Below are 16,995 nucleotides of genomic sequence, written 5' to 3'. Positions count from 1 at the left end.
GCTTGTGGCATCTTAGTTCCCAGGGATTGAACCCAGGCCCCAGCAGTGAAAGCGCCGAGTCCTAGTCAGTGGACTGCCAGGGAATTCCCATGAGCCACATTTTAGTTCACCACAGTCCAGGCTTCGTCTACTAGACCCTGGTTAACCCTCCCAGGGCCAATTGGTCTGCAGCTGGTTGGTTTGGTTCTTCTCTTTTTCTGCCAGCTGAGTTGCTAAGACCCAGGTATCACGCAGAACCATGTGGTTGCAGGTTTTGGGGTGAGTACCTATGTGGAGTACTAAAATCATGCCATGAAGTCTGCCAAATTTGTGACTTTTAGCCCTGACCTCTCCACTAGACCTACAGCTATTTGCATCCAGTGAGGAATGAAAATTCTTCATCCTCCTCCTCTTCATCAAAGATTTCTTGAGCATCTCCTGGTGGCACTAATCCATAGCATAGCACTTGGACACTCAAGGATAGAGGTGTGGCCTCCTTCCTGTAGGGACTTGCAGTCAGATTGGGAGGCAAGATTTACACACTGAAAGAAAGAAAAAAGAAGAAATAGGTGCAAATAATGGGATAGACGAGGCAATGATTTCAAGAGCTCGTTGAGGGTTGGTGCAATCAGAGAGGCTTCCTGGGGGAGATGGGCACTTGAGCCAAGCCATGGGAGGGTGCCTGTGATACGCATAGGTATGGGAGCAGCCATCCGCTGCCCCTCTTCCAACCTATGTTCTCCTGTCAGTGATCATTGAGGGGAATTTGACAGTGTGAGCCTATGATATTCAGAATTCTCTAGGATGATTCTTGTGGGGGAGCTTATTAGAACCACTAAGAAGGGTGAGGTTTGGGGTACCCAGAGGTCTCTAAAGTAAGAGTGAGTCCAGTGGCTAAAAGGACCAAGGTCCCTAATCCTCAGTCTGTGAGCTCTTCCCTGACGCTCTCCAAATGTCTTCCTTACAAGAAGGAGGAGAATGATCCTCCCTATTAGATCCTTATTCCAAAATCCACAATGAACAAGCAAGTGTTTTATAATCTAACATAAATCTTGGTGATTACTCTTTTTTAAAAAAAAATATTTATTTATTTATTTAGGTTGTGCCAGGTCCTAGTTGCGGCTCACAGCATCCTTAGTTGTGGCTCGCCTGCTTCTTTGTTGTGGCAGTGTGCTCCTTAGTTGTGGCCAGCGGGCTCCTTAGTTGCAGCTCGCTGCCTCCTTAGTTGTGGCATGTGAACTCTTAGTTGCGGCATGCATGTGGGATCTAGTTCCCTGACCAGGGATCAAATCCAGGTGCCCTGCACTGGGAGCTTGGAGTCTTAACCGCTGCACCACCAGGGAATTCCCAGTGATTACTCTTATTTTCACATGAACGAGTTTTAGGCAAGTCATTCTACGTCTTTGGGGCTCAGTTTGCCCAGTGGCCTAATGTGTAAACGGCTACACCAATATTATAATCCATCATTATGTATCATTGTAAATGTACATGGCATTTCTCCATATACAAACTTATTTACTTCATTCATCACAACTCTATGTGTGCTACTTTCTATATTTTATGGACAATGTAGAAAAGTGGGATTCGGAGAAATTCAGCATTTTTTTCTAATACTCTCTATGTGAGTATATGTAAGTGAAAGAGTCAGGACTTGAACACAGATCTTTTGGATAACTTTTATGGCCTTGCTGCTTCTCAAAATACAAAACAATCCAACCATGCAAGCCAAGCCCATCGCAAATCAAAAGCAAACCAAAACTCTTTGTGCTGTCGGTTGGGACAACATACCTGAAGATTCCTCGAGGATGTCCAGGTGCTCTGTGAAGGGGGGACCATGGCTATTACTGCTCTTCGTTGTGCACTAGCCCAGCGCAGGCAGAGGTGCTCTGCTGAGGAGGGCATGCGCCAGGTTCCAGGAAGAGCATCTCATTTTCAATTAAACTCCATAGCGGATGCACAACTTAGTTCTCAGCTTCCGAGGACGCAACATCTCCATCTGCTGGATGCCGAGGTCTTCCGCCAGCCTGAGGGGTTTGGCACTGTCTTTGGATGTTGATGTGTTTTTGGATAAACACACATACACACACACACACACACACACACACGGCCCTTTCTCTTCCTGTTGTTACCATATTGGCCTTCAAGTCCTTCATGGTTGCATTACAGGGTGAGCTGGAACTCTTGATAAAGGAGTTCTGTACAGTGATGACAAGAATTGATTTCCAATTTCCTGTAGAATGATTCTATCATTGCTAGTGACTCAGGCAATTTAGCTCATTTTCCAGGCCTGCCTGGGGGTTGTAGATCACACCGACAGCTTCCCAGTCATGCAGGAGGGGGATTTTGACAAGATGAGAGAGGAGACATTTTCAGAGAGTTTTGTGTTGGGGGTGGCCAGAAGGCAATGGCTGCCCCCAGGGCTTCGGGCCCTGCGGTGTCCCGTTGAGAGTAGCCATGTCTTGGCCATGATGGGGAAGCTGGCTTGTGGTTGGGTGTCTGGGGGGCTGCCCAGGACACACCTTTTCCCTTCTCCATATGATGTTCAGTCCTGCTCAGCATGAGAACATCCAAAGCCCCAGCCAAAGGATAGAAGGGATTAATTTCCAGTAGTTTCCTCCATACCAAATACTCTTAGATGGCATGTGTCTTTTAAAAGATTGAACACACAGACTGGCTTTTTCTTTCTCAGTGGACTCTATTATAGCAAGTATGATTCTTTGCATTTACTCATGAATTCATTTTCATCTGCCAAGCTTGCATTGATTGTGCACTGGGTGCTGGATGAATTTGCTCGCCCTGGAAGGCATGTTGAAAGGAATGACAGTGTTCTACCTCCCAGAGTCATCCAAGCAAAGCAGAACATGGCCGTGTTAGGACCAGGAGGCCTCCTGCGGGCTGTGACTCTACACTAAAGCCTGATTCATTTAATCCTCATGACAGCTCTATCAGGTGGGCCCACGACTATCTCTAGTTTGCAGATGTGGAAACGAAGGCACAGCAGATAAGTAACTTGCCCAAGGTCATACGAGGAGAGGGGCAGAGCAGAGATTAGAACTCGGGCCGTTTGGAAACAGTCTGTGCTTCTAAGCCTTGCACTATATCCCTCAAGGCTGGTGGATGAATATAGATGATTTTCCATCCAGTGGACTGAGTGGAGCCCCTAGAAGTTGCTTAGCAATCACCCTGCTTTTATTAGGATTTTGTCAAAGTCTGACAGCACAAGAAATCGCTGGAGGCCCAGGAACTGAGCACATCCATGCATATGTGCAGGTGTGAGTGTGCACGGACACATATGCATGCACACAGGCATATACACATACACACACTCACATGCACACACACACACACGACAAGAGGACATAGCTCAAGAAGCCACAGAAGCAACGGTTCGTGACACAGCTCTGAAGAACAGACACACTGATTTCTCCCTAGTCATTCAGCCAAAAAATTAGTTTTTAGAAATCATTGCCGAGCTACTTCCCAAACCAAGGCTAAGCTTGAGTCCTGTAACAGGAAGCTGATGACCAAGTGTGTTCTGAGAACCACCTGGGATCTGGGCTGTTTGACAGATATTATAATATGCAAATGTTCACATACTTCACTCTGTGAGGACTGTTATCCCCATTTTACAGCCGGAGAGACTGAGGCTCAGGAAGATCTCTCCCGATCACAGAGCTAGCAAGGGACAGGGACAGGGTTCCAACACACACCTCCTGAGTCCCGGTCCACTTCTTTCCAGAATAATGCAGACAACGCTTCCCACGCATGCTCTGTCGATTAGTATTTTATTTTGACATATCGGCTCTCTAAAATTGATCCGCCAGATTTCCTGTGAGTGTCAAGAGCAGACCCAATTGCCTGATTCCTGTTCTGAGAACCTGGCCTGTGGTTTGGACAAGGTTCCAGTGAAGGCTCTGGCTTTGACCTTCATTTCTCATCCTATCAAGAGCTCCACGTGGGCTCTGTGCTCTCCACCCCATAGCTTCTCCGCGGAGTCTGTTTGCTCTGATTGGCTCTTTTCCCCACCCCTTCCAGAATTCGTATCTTAGGCTGCCAGTCATGTTGGCTCTCATTAATAGCTTCTGGGGATGGAAAGAGACAATATAATCACTCCCCGCACACCTGTCAGGTAGATGCTACATTAGGCAGTATGTTTGAGGTTGTTTTTAGTTCTGATCAAAGTGAATGAAACAGATGTACCTCGTGGGTCTTATCAAAATGGCAGAGAAAATTACTCATCAGACATCTGACTTGTCTCACAAATTCTTTGTACGCAGCCAGTGCTGCCTTTTCCCCCTTAAATAAGCAAGTGTTTAGTTTTCTGATCAATAGTTAAGATTGGGCTGGCTGGAGAAGAACCCATTTAATCCCAGACACATAAAGACAATGGCCTATTGTGATGCTCTCCTAATATAGAGTTTAGAAGTAATTGCTCCCTTGGACAGAGAGAAACATTATCTGTTTCTCATTCATTTACTTATATATTCATTTATTCAATAAATATTGACTGGGCACCTATCTTGTCATGTGGCAGGTCCAGTTTTAGGTGCCAGGAATGTTCTAGTGGTGAATCTGACATGGTCCCTGCTTCCAGGAAGCCCACAGACTGGGGCGGGGGGAGAAGTAAATGTATAAACAATGACAGTACAAGTATGATAGATGCTGGATTACTCATTCAAGTAATTTTTATGGATACATGTAGGGGAGACAGCTTCTAAAATGGCTCTAATGATGGTTACTTCCTGACATCCAGGCTCATGTATAATCCCCTCCCTTGGGTGTGGGCTGGACCTGGAGACTCACTTCTAATCAAGAGGCTCTGGAAAAACGATGGGATGTCACATCTAAGATTAGGTTACTGTGATGGGTTGAATCGTGTCCTCCCCCCAAAAGATTATATCTTAACCCCCGGTACTGCTGAATATGATTGTATTTGGAAACATGGTCTTTGCACATGCAGTCAAGTTAAGATGAGGTCAGTCAAGTGAGCTCTAGTCCAGTGTGACTGGAGTCCTTATAAGAAGGGGAAATATGGACACAGAGACAGACACACACACAGGGAGAATGCCAAGGAGAAGGCGAAGAGAAGGATGATGTATCCCTGAGCTGATGGATACCAAAAATCACCAGCAAACCACCAGAATCTGGGGGACAGGCATGGAACAGAGTCTCCCCCATTGCTCTCAGAAGAAACCAACCCTGCCAACACCTTGAACTTGGCCTTCCAGCCTCCAGAACTGTGAGAGAGTCCATTTCTATTGTCTCCCCCCAAGTCTGTGGTATTTGTTTTGGCAGCCCAAGCAGTCTAATCTAGTTACAAAAAGACTGTGATTTCTGCGTCACTCTCACCCTTTCTGGTCCTTCTCACTTGCTCCAGTGAAGCCAGCTGCCATGTTGTGAGTTGTGCCATGGTGGGGCTCACGTGGCAAGGACCTGCAGGTGGCCTCTGGGCTAATAGCCAGGGAGAAACCGAGGCCCTCTGCCCAACAGCCTTTAAGGAACTGAATTCTGCCAGTAACCATGGGAGTGAGCTTGGAAGCAAATTCCTTCCAGCTGGCAGCTTGGCTACAGCCTTCTAAGAGACCCAGAGCCAGAGGAACCAGCCTGGATTCTTAACTCACAGAAACTGAGATGATAAATGTTGTTTTAAGCTAATATGCTGTGGGGCATTTTGTTACGCAGCCATAGCTAGCTGATACCATCTGTAGAGTAGACTGGACACTGTCCTAAGCCCCAGGTCCTGGCCTTGAGAAGAGGCAGTTTGATTAAGGAAGCTTGGGCTCTGACCTCTGGCTGTCCTGGGTTCGAATCCCAGCCATGTCCTTCACTTGCTGTGCTGTCTCTGCAATTCACCTTACTTTGGTTTCTTCCTCTATAATAAAAGGAACAGTAATGGGGGTCCTGTGTGGATTAAGTTAACTTCTGTAAAGACTTTAAAGAGTTCATTTCACATTCAATGAATATTTACTGGGTGTCTATGGTAGGGCACTTAGGGGATGCTGGGCTGAGAGGTTACTTGCCTGAAGTGGGTCCCTGCCCTCGTGTTATTTACCTGATAGTGAAAGAGCTGGAAGATGGACAAGTAAACACAGGTATTTCTTACACCTTCAGGGAGTGCTATTTCCTGTGCAGAAAGAGGAAGTGATTTCATTTTGCAGAGTTCTTTTGGGACAAGAGGTTGGGGAACGCCTCTCTGAGATGCTATTTGCCAGAGATGGGGATGAACTGGTCAAGAGGAGGTCGTGGGGTAGAACGTGCCGAGCGCAGGCCAGCTGAGCGATGGTGGGTGTTGTCCAGGGTGCGTGGATTTGGGCTGCATCGCGAGGGTAGGACCAAATGACCTGCTGAGACTGGGCTGTAGGGCTGGGGAGGAACCAAACAGGACTTTTAGGTTTGAGGCTTGAGCAACTGCGTGGATGGGGGTGCCATTTACTGAAGTGGGAAGCATGGGGGCTTAGCAGGTTTGGGGAGAGGACTCAGGAGTTTCGAGTTGGGGTATGGGAGTGGGTGGGAAGAATGCTCTGGAGAGGGGAAAGGAGGGACAAAGGCACAGGGGTATGACAAACAGTGTGGGTTTAGGAAGCTGGCAGCTCTCTGGTCGCTCAGGGCTCAGCACCGCAGACTCTAAGGGCTGCCAGGGGGATATGGCGGGGTGGTGGGGCTGCGATTGCTGGTCTTTACCCTGCTGTCCCTAGGAGGATGGGAACTGTGTGTGGGAGTCATGGGGGGGTGTTTATTATTTGAAAAAATATTACCGGGATGCTTGTTAAAATCCAGACTCCTGGGCCTCAGCTGCAGAGAGTCTAGTTCAGTAGATCTAGTGGGTGGCCTGGGATCCGCATGGTTAGCAAGCATCTCCACCGATTCAGGTGTGGCGGTTCTCAGACCACACTTTGAGAAGCAGCGGTATGGAGGGAGGGTGGATAAGAGGGTGGAAAGCCAGAGGCAGGGAGCCTGGGGTGGGGATGAGCTTTACCAAGGAGGCAGCTCACCTCTTTCTGGGAGATGGGAGGTGAGGGCAGCTGCTGGTTTAGACAAATCCACAGGGACAGGTCATGGGGACGAGGGGGAGCTGGGGAGGCAAGGGCAGAAGGGAGGGATTTTCCATGTGGAATGGACTGTGTTTTCCCTGGAAATGGTGATGAGCGGGATCAGGTAAGAGTGCAGATAGGGTAGGTGGGCTTGGGGTTGGGTAGGGTGGGGGGGGGGGTGATGGAGGCTTCTTTCAGATTGAAGTTCACCAAATCCTATTGGTTTGCCATGTCCATCATAAGCCAGGCCTTCCCTAGCCCTGCGGACGCCACTGGAAGTGAGAGTCCAGCTGTGGAGCTGTGGGTACCGGCGCTGGGGGACAAGCAGGTGGGAACGAGGCTGGAAGGTGAATCCCCGGTGTTCCCTCTGCCCAAGTGGCCGTCCCGCTTTCTAGATGGAGTTGCGGGTGAGGCTGCACCCGGATGGATGTAGGGATGTTGCAGAGAGGACAGGAGGCAGAGCAGCTGCCAAGGGGAAAGGGAGCTGATCAAGATCCAGCAGCGGGGGCAGCCCCGAGGGCCCCAGTCCGTGGAGCTGGGAGGGCTTCTCCAGCTGTGCTCCCAACCTCGCGTAGAGCAGGGAAGCCAGACTGGGTGGCCCTGGGGTGGAGATGCAGAGCTGTCGCTGCAGCAGGAGAAAAACTGGGTAGAGCTGGCGCCTGTCGGAAGGACTTACTTAGAGAAGTAGATTTCAACTCAACACAAGAGCAGCCACTGCGGGATTCCCCCAGGACCCATCCCGCATGCCCTTGATTTTAAAACTCTGCACCCTTCGGGCGCAAGTTCAAATTCTGTCTCCTGTGAAGCCACCCCTGCTTCTTCCCGCTGGAACTGCACTTCCTTCTTTGGCAGCAGTGTGCGGCTGCCACTTCCTCCGTGCTCACGGGGTACTTGCTCCAGGCCTGCCTCTCCTTCTAGGGCTGCGGTCCTGGGGGCCCGTGATGCCGCCTCCTACCTCCGTCTGCCTGTAAATCTCAGACTGTGTCTATGTCACTGCCTTCCTATATGTAAATGTTTTCTGAATGGCCTTGAACTCGATTGTTCTTAGAGGTAGTGGAAAGGATGAAAAGTTAACAAGTCACAAGGAGTAGCCCAGAGAGTAAGGCAGTTTTTCTCATTTGCAATGGAGTCACCACCTCCTTGTTAAAAATGCACATTGGGGACCCTTCAGACCCACTGAATCAAAATCTCTGGGGTGGTGAGTAACAGAAATCTGAAAATGAATGAGCTGATTCAGATGCGTGTTTAACCCTGGAATTTGAGCCCGAGGTCAAGGTGTAATTGATGAGGAAAAAGGGAAGCATTGCTGCTCTCCTGCCTAGTGCCCTTAGGCACCCTCTGTCCTAGGTGTCGCTCACCATTTAGGTTGCTTTACTTTGAGAGCTGCAGGCTCCGAGGTCGCCCCTCCTGCCCCTCTCAGAAACCCCCAGTCCCTCAGTGCTTGAGAGCCCCTGGCTTTTCACGAGATGGAAAGGACCCTGGAGATCTGAGGAATTCTTCCTCTTTGGTGGGGATGTCAGAGAGCTGAAGGGTTAGCCTTCCCAGACTGTCTGTGCCAGGTGAATCTTTAATTGGCGACTTCCTAAAAAACGGTAGTGGTTGGAGGGCGTGATGAAGTAGAATATTTGGAGCCAGGGTCAAGGATTTTGGGAGACTCAGGGGGTCTTTTCTACTGACATTTGGGTACCTCCTACCTACCTACCCAACTCTGGGAGGGCAACCAACCAAAATCAATCAATCATCAATCAATCAAAATGAATCACATGCCTTAGAAGCCTGCGAATGGATTCATCATCTTATTTAATTGATCAGATACATTTATAATTACAGATCAATAAAAAATTATGTATTGCACCATGCAGTTTTAAATAGCTACTAAAATTATAAAAAGCATCACTGGTTGTTCAGAGGGGGTAGATCTGCTGTGTGCCTCTACATTTTATCACAACATGTGTGGTCTGTGCTCTGAGGCAACCAGAATCTGAGTCTGGAATGTCTGTTTCAGAATAGCTTTTTTTCTGAAATCCATCTAAACCGGAAGAAGGCAGTAGGCTGCAAAGTATCTTCTTAATTTAATCATTTGTTTGTTCATTCATTCACTGATCTAATGATTCTACTGAGAACTAGGGATAGAGCAATGAAACAGACCCTTGTAGTCTTTCCCTTCTTGGAGGTGGCCCCTGTGGGGCTCCCAGGACTGTAGGCTGCACAGAAGGTGTGTAGCACCTGCCCTTCTCCATGTGTCTCACCAGCTCCGTGCTGTCCCCTCTTTCCCCACAGGAACCCGCACCAGTGCACACGATGAGATGCCTCCCCACCAGTGTGCATTCGTTTCCCATCACTGTACAGCCCTGCTTTGTCCCACTTGCTGCCCTGCCCTTTGTTGTCAGGCCTTTGCCAGGGAGTTGCAGTGATGGGCAGTGGGCACTGTGGTTGAACCCTGCTTTGGGTCAGGCCCACTTACTAACTGCTCTGTGCTAGGCAAGGGATTTACACATTTTGAGCCTCATGGACAGAATGGGTGTAACAGCATCCACCTTGCAGGATTACTGTGAGTGTTTAAACAAAATAAAGTGTGTAAAGCAGAATAGTGATTGTGGCTTACCTACCCATTGTCCCAATCTCTTCTGCTTTCTTAGTAACAGAGCCCTATATTTTTAAAGGTAGTTCTTGCTTGGCTAAAAACTCTTTTTCTCAATCTCCTTTGCAATGGGATGACCAATGAGATTGAAGCAGAAGCCATTGGGTGGGGATTTGGAAAATCTCCTTGAAGTGCCCTTTTGCCTTCTCCCCCACCCCACATTCTCTTTCTTTCTGTCTGAGATATGGATGTGATGGCTGGAGCTCCTGCAGCCATTTCTGACTATGGTAGTGACCTTGAGGATAAAAGCCACTTTGCTTAGGATACTGGGATAGAAACATTGGAGAAGCCTGGGCATTGATTTTTTTGAGCTTCGGTTTCTCATCTGTAGAATAGAAGCAATAAATATAGTATGAATTACTAGATACTAGGAGTGAAATGCCAAGTACAGCAGCTGACATGGAGCAGGTCCTCAACTAAATGCGGTCTATGCTTTTTTTCCTCTCTCATTAGGATGTATGGGAACCACAGAAGGTTTTCTCACTTGGATCTATTAACTGCAGGACGGGCGACCTTCACATGGCCACAGCCTGTTGTAACAAACTGGTGAGTAAAGCCAAAGATGGCTCTGAGGTTCCCTTCTCTATCTAGTGTGGCCAGAAATCCTTAGAGGCAGCTGCCCGAATACGCTTTCTCCAAAGGCTGATTGTTAATCTCTTTTCCTTGGGAACTCTGCCTTAGCATCCTGCCTTCCTGTGGAGAGGTGTCATTTGCAGGAATTGTTGGTTTGACAATAGACGTGCTAAGATGGGCATCTCTAAATCCCCGTGCCCACAGTCTGGGTCCCCATCACTCAGGCTCCCGGGAGCTTCTTCTCATTCCCTAACCCAAATAGATAAGGCACTGCAGAGAGAGAGAAATCTTTGATGTAGAAGGCACTTGGACTAATGGCATAATTACTCCGCAGAACCATTTGCAAAGTAATTATGGACTATTGTTAGGACGCTCCAGCTTTTTTTTTTTTTTTTTTTTTAAGTAATGAGGCTTTGCTTAGAGTAAAGTGATGATGGAAAGGAAAAGCCAATAATATGTGTGTGCATTTAAAGAGGCAAAAAACACCCTCATGCTCCCCTCCTCAAAGCAATCTGCTCCCTTTCCCATCTCCCTAACGCAAAACCAGAAACTCACTCAGAACCCACCATGGACCCCAAGTATGCGTCGCTCAGTTCCCTGCCCTGTCCACAACATTTCTCATATTATAATGCAATTTCAAGAAATACTGGCTGTAGAATCATTTGCTGAGAAATGCATTTCTTCTATGGATGGAAGGACCTTGAGGCCATGTTGTTAACGTAATGAAACCCAGGGGTCTTCTAAGTGCGAAAGTTCTCGAGCAGCTCTCCTCAACACTTCATGCCAGAGCTGGGCTTCCTTCTGGCCCTGGCCCGCCTCCTATGATGTCCGCAGGGTCCCGTCCCTCGGCATGGAGCCCGCAGCCTCTGCTCGAGAGGGGCTGCGCTGAGCTAATTGAGATACATATTACAATATTAACTTTTAAAATATCGTATTAGGGGACTTCCTTGGTGGCGCAGTGGTTAAGAATCCACCTGCCAACGCAGGGGACACGGGTTCGAGCCCTGCTCCAGGAAGATCCCACATGCAGTGGAGCAACTAAACCCGTGGGCCACAACTACTGAGCCTGCTCTCTAGAGCCCACGAGCCACAACTACTGAGCTCGTGTGCCACAACTACTGAAGCCCACGTGCCTAGAGCCCGTGCTGCACAACAAGAGAAGCCACTGCAATGAGAAGCCCGCACACTGCAACAAAGAGTAGCCCCCGCTCGCTGCAACTAGAGAAAGCCCGCGCACAGCAACAAAGACCCAATGCAGCCAAATAAATAAATAAATAAATTTTATAAATAAATAAATTTTAAAAAATATCTTATTAGGATATTTAAAATTTAGGATATTTCCATTAGGATAAATGAGGTACGTAGAAAAATTGTAATAGAGCATTAGTCTGTGCCTGTACTTAGCACATCGATTCTGTCCAGATGAGATCTTCAGAGCCCACCCCAGAGACGAAGGGGAGGGGCAGGCTGAGGCTGAGAGCATTCTTTCGAGATGGAAATTCAGTCTGAGGTTGCAGGCAGTGAAGAAGAGGGGAGCGTGGAAGGGCTGAGTGTTGGGTGGAAGGGACTGGATCCATCCAGGTCCTCCCTGATGTCAGTTCCCTGGACCCCAGAGGAAACTGAAGGAATTTTCCAGGTAGCCTGGCACTTAGCCGATAACATCAATTTAAAATAATTATAGCACTTTTGGCTGAGCTTCTAGAGAAGACAAGCCCTTTGTGGGCATTCTCACTTAATCCTCATTTCAGTGACAGAGGAACAGGGGCCAGGGAAGGAAGGGATTGTCCCAAGGTCTCCCAGCCTCTCAAAACAGCACTTCTCTCTGGGAAGGAACTTTAAGTCTAGGTTTGCATGACTGAAGTCTGATGCCTTAGTGTCTGGCCCTGAGGTCTTGCTGAGCCTATGGGCCTGGGACGTGCGGGGCAGCTTGCAGATTTCCAGCCAGGGTATCTTAGTCTGTTTGGGCTGCATTAACAGAATATCACAGACTGGGTGGTCCATAAACAACAGACATCTATTTCTCACAGTTCTGGAGGCTGAAAGTCTGAGATCAGAGAGGAGCATGGTCAGGTGAGCATGGTCAGGTGCAGCATCTTCCAGGCTGCAGCCTTTTCCTTGTATCCTCACATGATGGAGGGGGCGAGGGAGCTCTCTGGAGCCTCTTTTATAAGGGCACTAATCCCATTCATGAGGGTTCCACCCTCATGAACTAACCACATTCCAGATACACTCCTAATACCTTCACACTGGGCATTGGTTTTCCACGTATGCATTTTGGGGGGGGACACAGACAGACATTCAGGCTATAGTACAGGACTTTGTGGACAACCATCCTTTGGCTCTGTCTGGGGCTGTGTAGCCAGGTGACCCACCAGCCACAGACAAGGACTGTCATCAGAGCAAGGTGGTCATTTCCTATGAACACAGAAGGTGCATGTGGACAAGGCCGGAAGCCAATTCAGACCCAGCCACTGGTCATGACCCTTGGGTTACTGGTGAGTTGGCTAAAAGAGGGAGCTATGCCAGAGTCTGATTTCTGGATAGCTGGGACCTTGAGCCAGGTAACCTCTCTAAGACTCAATTTCTCATCTGTAAAATGGGTTAGTAACCCTGTCTCATAGGGTTTTGGGGGAATTAATGAAATAATCCACATAGTACACTTGGCACAGTGCTCACATATATTATGTTTAGAAATATTAGCTGCTATTTAAGTATGATAATAATTATTATTGAGAGCTGAGTCTCTGGAATAAGACCACTTGAGTGGGTCGGCTCTTGGCTCTTCTGTTTATTGGTTGTGTGGTCTTGGGCTAGTGGATACCTCCCAAGGTTCAGTCTCCTTATGTATAAGATGAGGATAATAGATGTACCTAGTTTGGAGAATTAAGAAGATTAAGAGTCCGAATACATTTAAAGCTCTCAGCGTAGTGCCTGGGCCATAGTATATTTATTATTTATCTCTGTGTTCAGCTGTGAGTTTATCCATAGGTGGAGGAGGTGGCTGCCTTTTAGTGTCCAGACCTGTATAACCTGTATACCTGTCTGTATAGGCAGACTGAAAGGCTGCCTTTTGGTGTCCAGACCTGTATATACAGGTGTCCAGACCTGTATAACGCCTGGCTGGCAGGTGGAAGGACAACGGGTGTACCCTAGATGGACGGGGCTCCCAAGCTGAGGCGTTCACTGTCCACACTGCCTCTCAGCCCAGGCACTGGGGAGGTGGTCTCTTCTGAAGAGAGTGACAGCCTGCTTGGGAGCGTGACTCTGGTGTGTGTGTGGGTTCACCACCAGCCCCTTCAGGACAGAGGCATTGCTTGGTTCACCTTTGCCTCTCCTGTTCAGCTCAGCCCCTGGAACACGATAACAGCTCTGTGAGTTGCTTTGAGTTGCCTATAACACAAGAAACAAAGGTGAACATTCAAGATGGTGTATAATTAAGTCCCACGTTGTATGGTGCACATAATTTGAACAGGGAGAGTCCAGATGACAGGTGGAGCTTTTTGGAGGAGGTGATCTGGACTGAGCCTGCTTTGAAAAAGTCGTTGGGAAATAGGGATGGGGTCTGGGTGGGGCAGCAGTGTGCATCATGGCAGGGGCCTGAGTGACCACAGCGTGGTGCGGGGAAAGCAGAGGACGCAGTTTCTCTGGAGCAGAATGTGTGTATTAGAGGTTAGAGGATGATGGAGGGCCTTGAGAAGGGGGCAGGAGTTTGAACTCAATGCAGGGGACTATAGCGAGATGCAGAAAGTGTCAGGTGGATCCGACCTTCTGGGAGTGTCTTAGGAGGGTAACCTTGTGGCCGTGTGGGATGAATGGAGAGTGTGGTGTAGGGAGCAGTGACTGGAAACAGCTGCGTTCACTTGAGTACAGGGTGGAGGGGGGGATGCTGAGCCAGCAATCTAAGGCTCAGCAGAGCCACCCTCGCCTCTCGTCCTGGGGATGATGCCGTCTGCCTCGGGTTGCCAAGTGGTGCAGTCACTTAACCATGACCTGCCAATTAAGTCACCTATTGTGCTGGGTAATGAGTCACTCTCTGAGGTCTTTCTGCAAGCAAATAGAATATTTAACCAGGTCCCGGGGAACCCAGGGACACATTGGAAAGCAGGAGATGGCTTTGAAGTGGGGTCAAATGAAATCCTTAAGCCTCTGCGTCTACGGACCCGTTCACAAGTCAGAGCCTGTCGATTTTGAAGGCAGAATATTTTTAGTGCAAAGCCTTGAATCAGAGGCCTGCCTGGAGAACACAGAGCTTTTTATTTTCAGTCTCATTATCAAGGGCATTGTGCACGGGGCAAAGGCACAACAGAGAGGGAAAGTGACTGGCAGGCGGGGGACCTGGAACGAGAAAATGTGTGACCTTGGGGAAGCCAGAATCCACAGGTAATGACCCCCATGTTAGGCTTTCCTGAACAAGGAATTCCATCTTGGAGTCTGCTTCCTGGGAAACCCCACCTGTGACAAGTGGCGATAAAATGCTGAAGCCTGGAGTTAGTTATTTCCTTTCCAGTCCCCAGTTGCTACATTTGCAAAATGAAAATGGTGCACCAGATGGAGGTTCTCAAAGTGTGGTCCACGGAACCCTGAGGGTGCCCGAAATAGTCTCAGGATAAAACTATTTTCACAGTATTATTACTGTTATCTATTTGCCATTTGCACTGATGGTGCCAGAGCAATGGTGCCTTAGCAGTGGCATCAAACCATGCTAATCTCATTGTATCCTTTGCTACCACATACTCGCAGTAAAAATAAAAAGTCAGTTTCACTTAAGAACGTCCTTGGGACTTCCCTGGTGGTCCAGTGGTAAAGAATCTGCCTTACAATGCAGGGGACGCGGGTTCCATCCCTGGTCAGGGAACTAAGATCCCACATGCCGCGGGGCGACTAAGCCCTCGCGCCACAACTACTGAGCTCGCGCGCCTCAATGAGAGAGCCTGCGTGCTGCAAACTACAGAGCCCATGTGCCCTGGAGCCTGCGTGCCACAACTAGAGAAGAGAAAACCCGCACGCCACAACCAGAGAGAAGCCCACATGCCTCAACAAAGATCCCGCGTGCCGCAACTAAGACCTGACGCAGCCAAAAAAATAAATAAATAAATTAAATAAAATACGAATTACAACATTTACTTATGCTTTTTCAACCCTCCCCTCGCCACTGCCTCGGCCCCTGAAACCCCAAAGTAGCCTAAAAACGTGCAGATTTCTCTCCCCACCCAACCATCAGTTGAAGATCCTTGTCTCAAGTTGTACGGAATATATTTTCCAAGATGGCATCAATAAGATCTCCCATTCCGCATGTTCTTTTAACACTGAAACAATGTAACATAACTCTACCCACTGAGAGGCAAGGTCTATGTCCCCTCCACTGGAATCTGGGTCACCTGTGACTATGGAAAAAGAGGCACTGTGTGACTTTTGCTGCTAGGTCATAACAAGCCATGCAGTTCCCATGTGGTCCTGTTGGGACTTTATTCTTGGAGCCCAGCCACCATGCAGCCAGGAAGCCCAGGCCACAAGGAGAGACCGCGTGTAGGTACTCCAGCCAACAGCTCCAGTTGAGGTCCCTGCCAACAGCCAGCATCCGCTACCAACAAGCTGTGAATGGGCCTTCAGAGCCCCCAGTGGTTTATCAGCTATGCCCCAGACATCATGGAGTAGAGATGAATTGTCCCCACTGGGTCCTCCCCAAATTGCAGGACCATGAGAAAATAAGCGACTGTTGATAAGTCTCTACATTTTGGGGTGGGTTTGTACATAGCAACAGTAACTGGAATCAAAGTCAAAAGAGGGCATTGGCAGATGTGGGGAGAGATGTATTTTGGAATAAACTTTCACCCTTTGTCTATTTCACCGCTGACCGCTGTGGTCCACAGTGCAGTTGGGGAGAAACAACCCATGAGATCAAACTTTGGTTAATTTTCCCATTTCCCTTTATCAGTGTCTGTTATTAGTCATATCCATGTAAGGTCTTTTTTTTTTTTTTTTTTTTAAGGACTTGGGATAAGTCAAGCTACTTATTTGGGCTTCAGCCTCCTCATCTGTCAAAGGAGGAGTTGGACTAAATCTTTCAGCTCTTTTCCAGCTCTGACGTGCCAGTTTCCTCTCTTCATTTTATTTTCCCCATGTTTCTCCTTTTTTCAAATTTAAAAATGAAAATTGTAAGCTCAACAAAATCTCCACGTCTCTGCTAGTATCTAATCCACTTGGGGCAGATAAACTGCAGGAATAGCTTTTTCTGGCTCTGTGAATTTGACAAGTGTGTTTGCATACCGCCTGGCGTTTTTGTCTGCATTTTCTCACTTTTGGATGCCAGGAGTCCCACTGACAACACAGCATTCCAAGGACAGCAACCATTTGTCCTCTTAATCCTTTTCCTTTTTTTTCAACCTCCAAACTGAAATGTTTATGAGTCTTTATATTTCTTAGGACGTTCAATCTAAACAAGGTACAGTTTTTCTTTCCGGGGAAACTGATTGGAGTAGATTCATGCAGATGGGTTAACATGTAATTTAAGAGCTGCGTTCAAGGTTTGCACACTAGGAGACTGGCCACTGACAGACCAACAAAGGGCAACTCAGGTGGGTACCGTTAACGCAACCAAAATTTGGAGAAGGAGGGATCCTGTTGTGTCTCTCTACCCCGACTCTGTTGCTTGTTTTACCCCTAGGCATGAATGGGTAGAATCGCTAAATTAGCATAGTCCTTCCAATTTCCAGACTTCAGAAAGCAGAGCCCCGGATCCTGTCCAGTGAGAGTGGCCTGGAATGGAGAATC

At 48.1% G+C, this 16,995-nt stretch overlaps 1 long non-coding RNA gene across 1 annotated transcript in view; it reads left to right on the top strand.

The window, feature by feature from the left end:
• Positions 1-16,995, top strand: part of LOC309646279 — a 394,596-nt gene that overhangs the window by 165,629 nt on the left and 211,972 nt on the right. The window contains exon 4 of the long non-coding RNA XR_014255240.1: positions 10,105-10,197. This is a non-coding gene — a long non-coding RNA (uncharacterized lncRNA). The remainder of the gene's footprint in view (positions 1-10,104; positions 10,198-16,995) is intronic.

The sequence above is a fragment of the Balaenoptera physalus genome (assembly GCF_965194825.1).
Source record: "Balaenoptera physalus genome assembly, chromosome: 16".
In the NCBI taxonomy this organism is placed as follows: Eukaryota; Metazoa; Chordata; class Mammalia; order Artiodactyla; family Balaenopteridae; genus Balaenoptera; species Balaenoptera physalus.
Note: the sequence above shows the minus strand (reverse complement) of the source record. Positions and strands in the feature narration are given on the sequence as shown.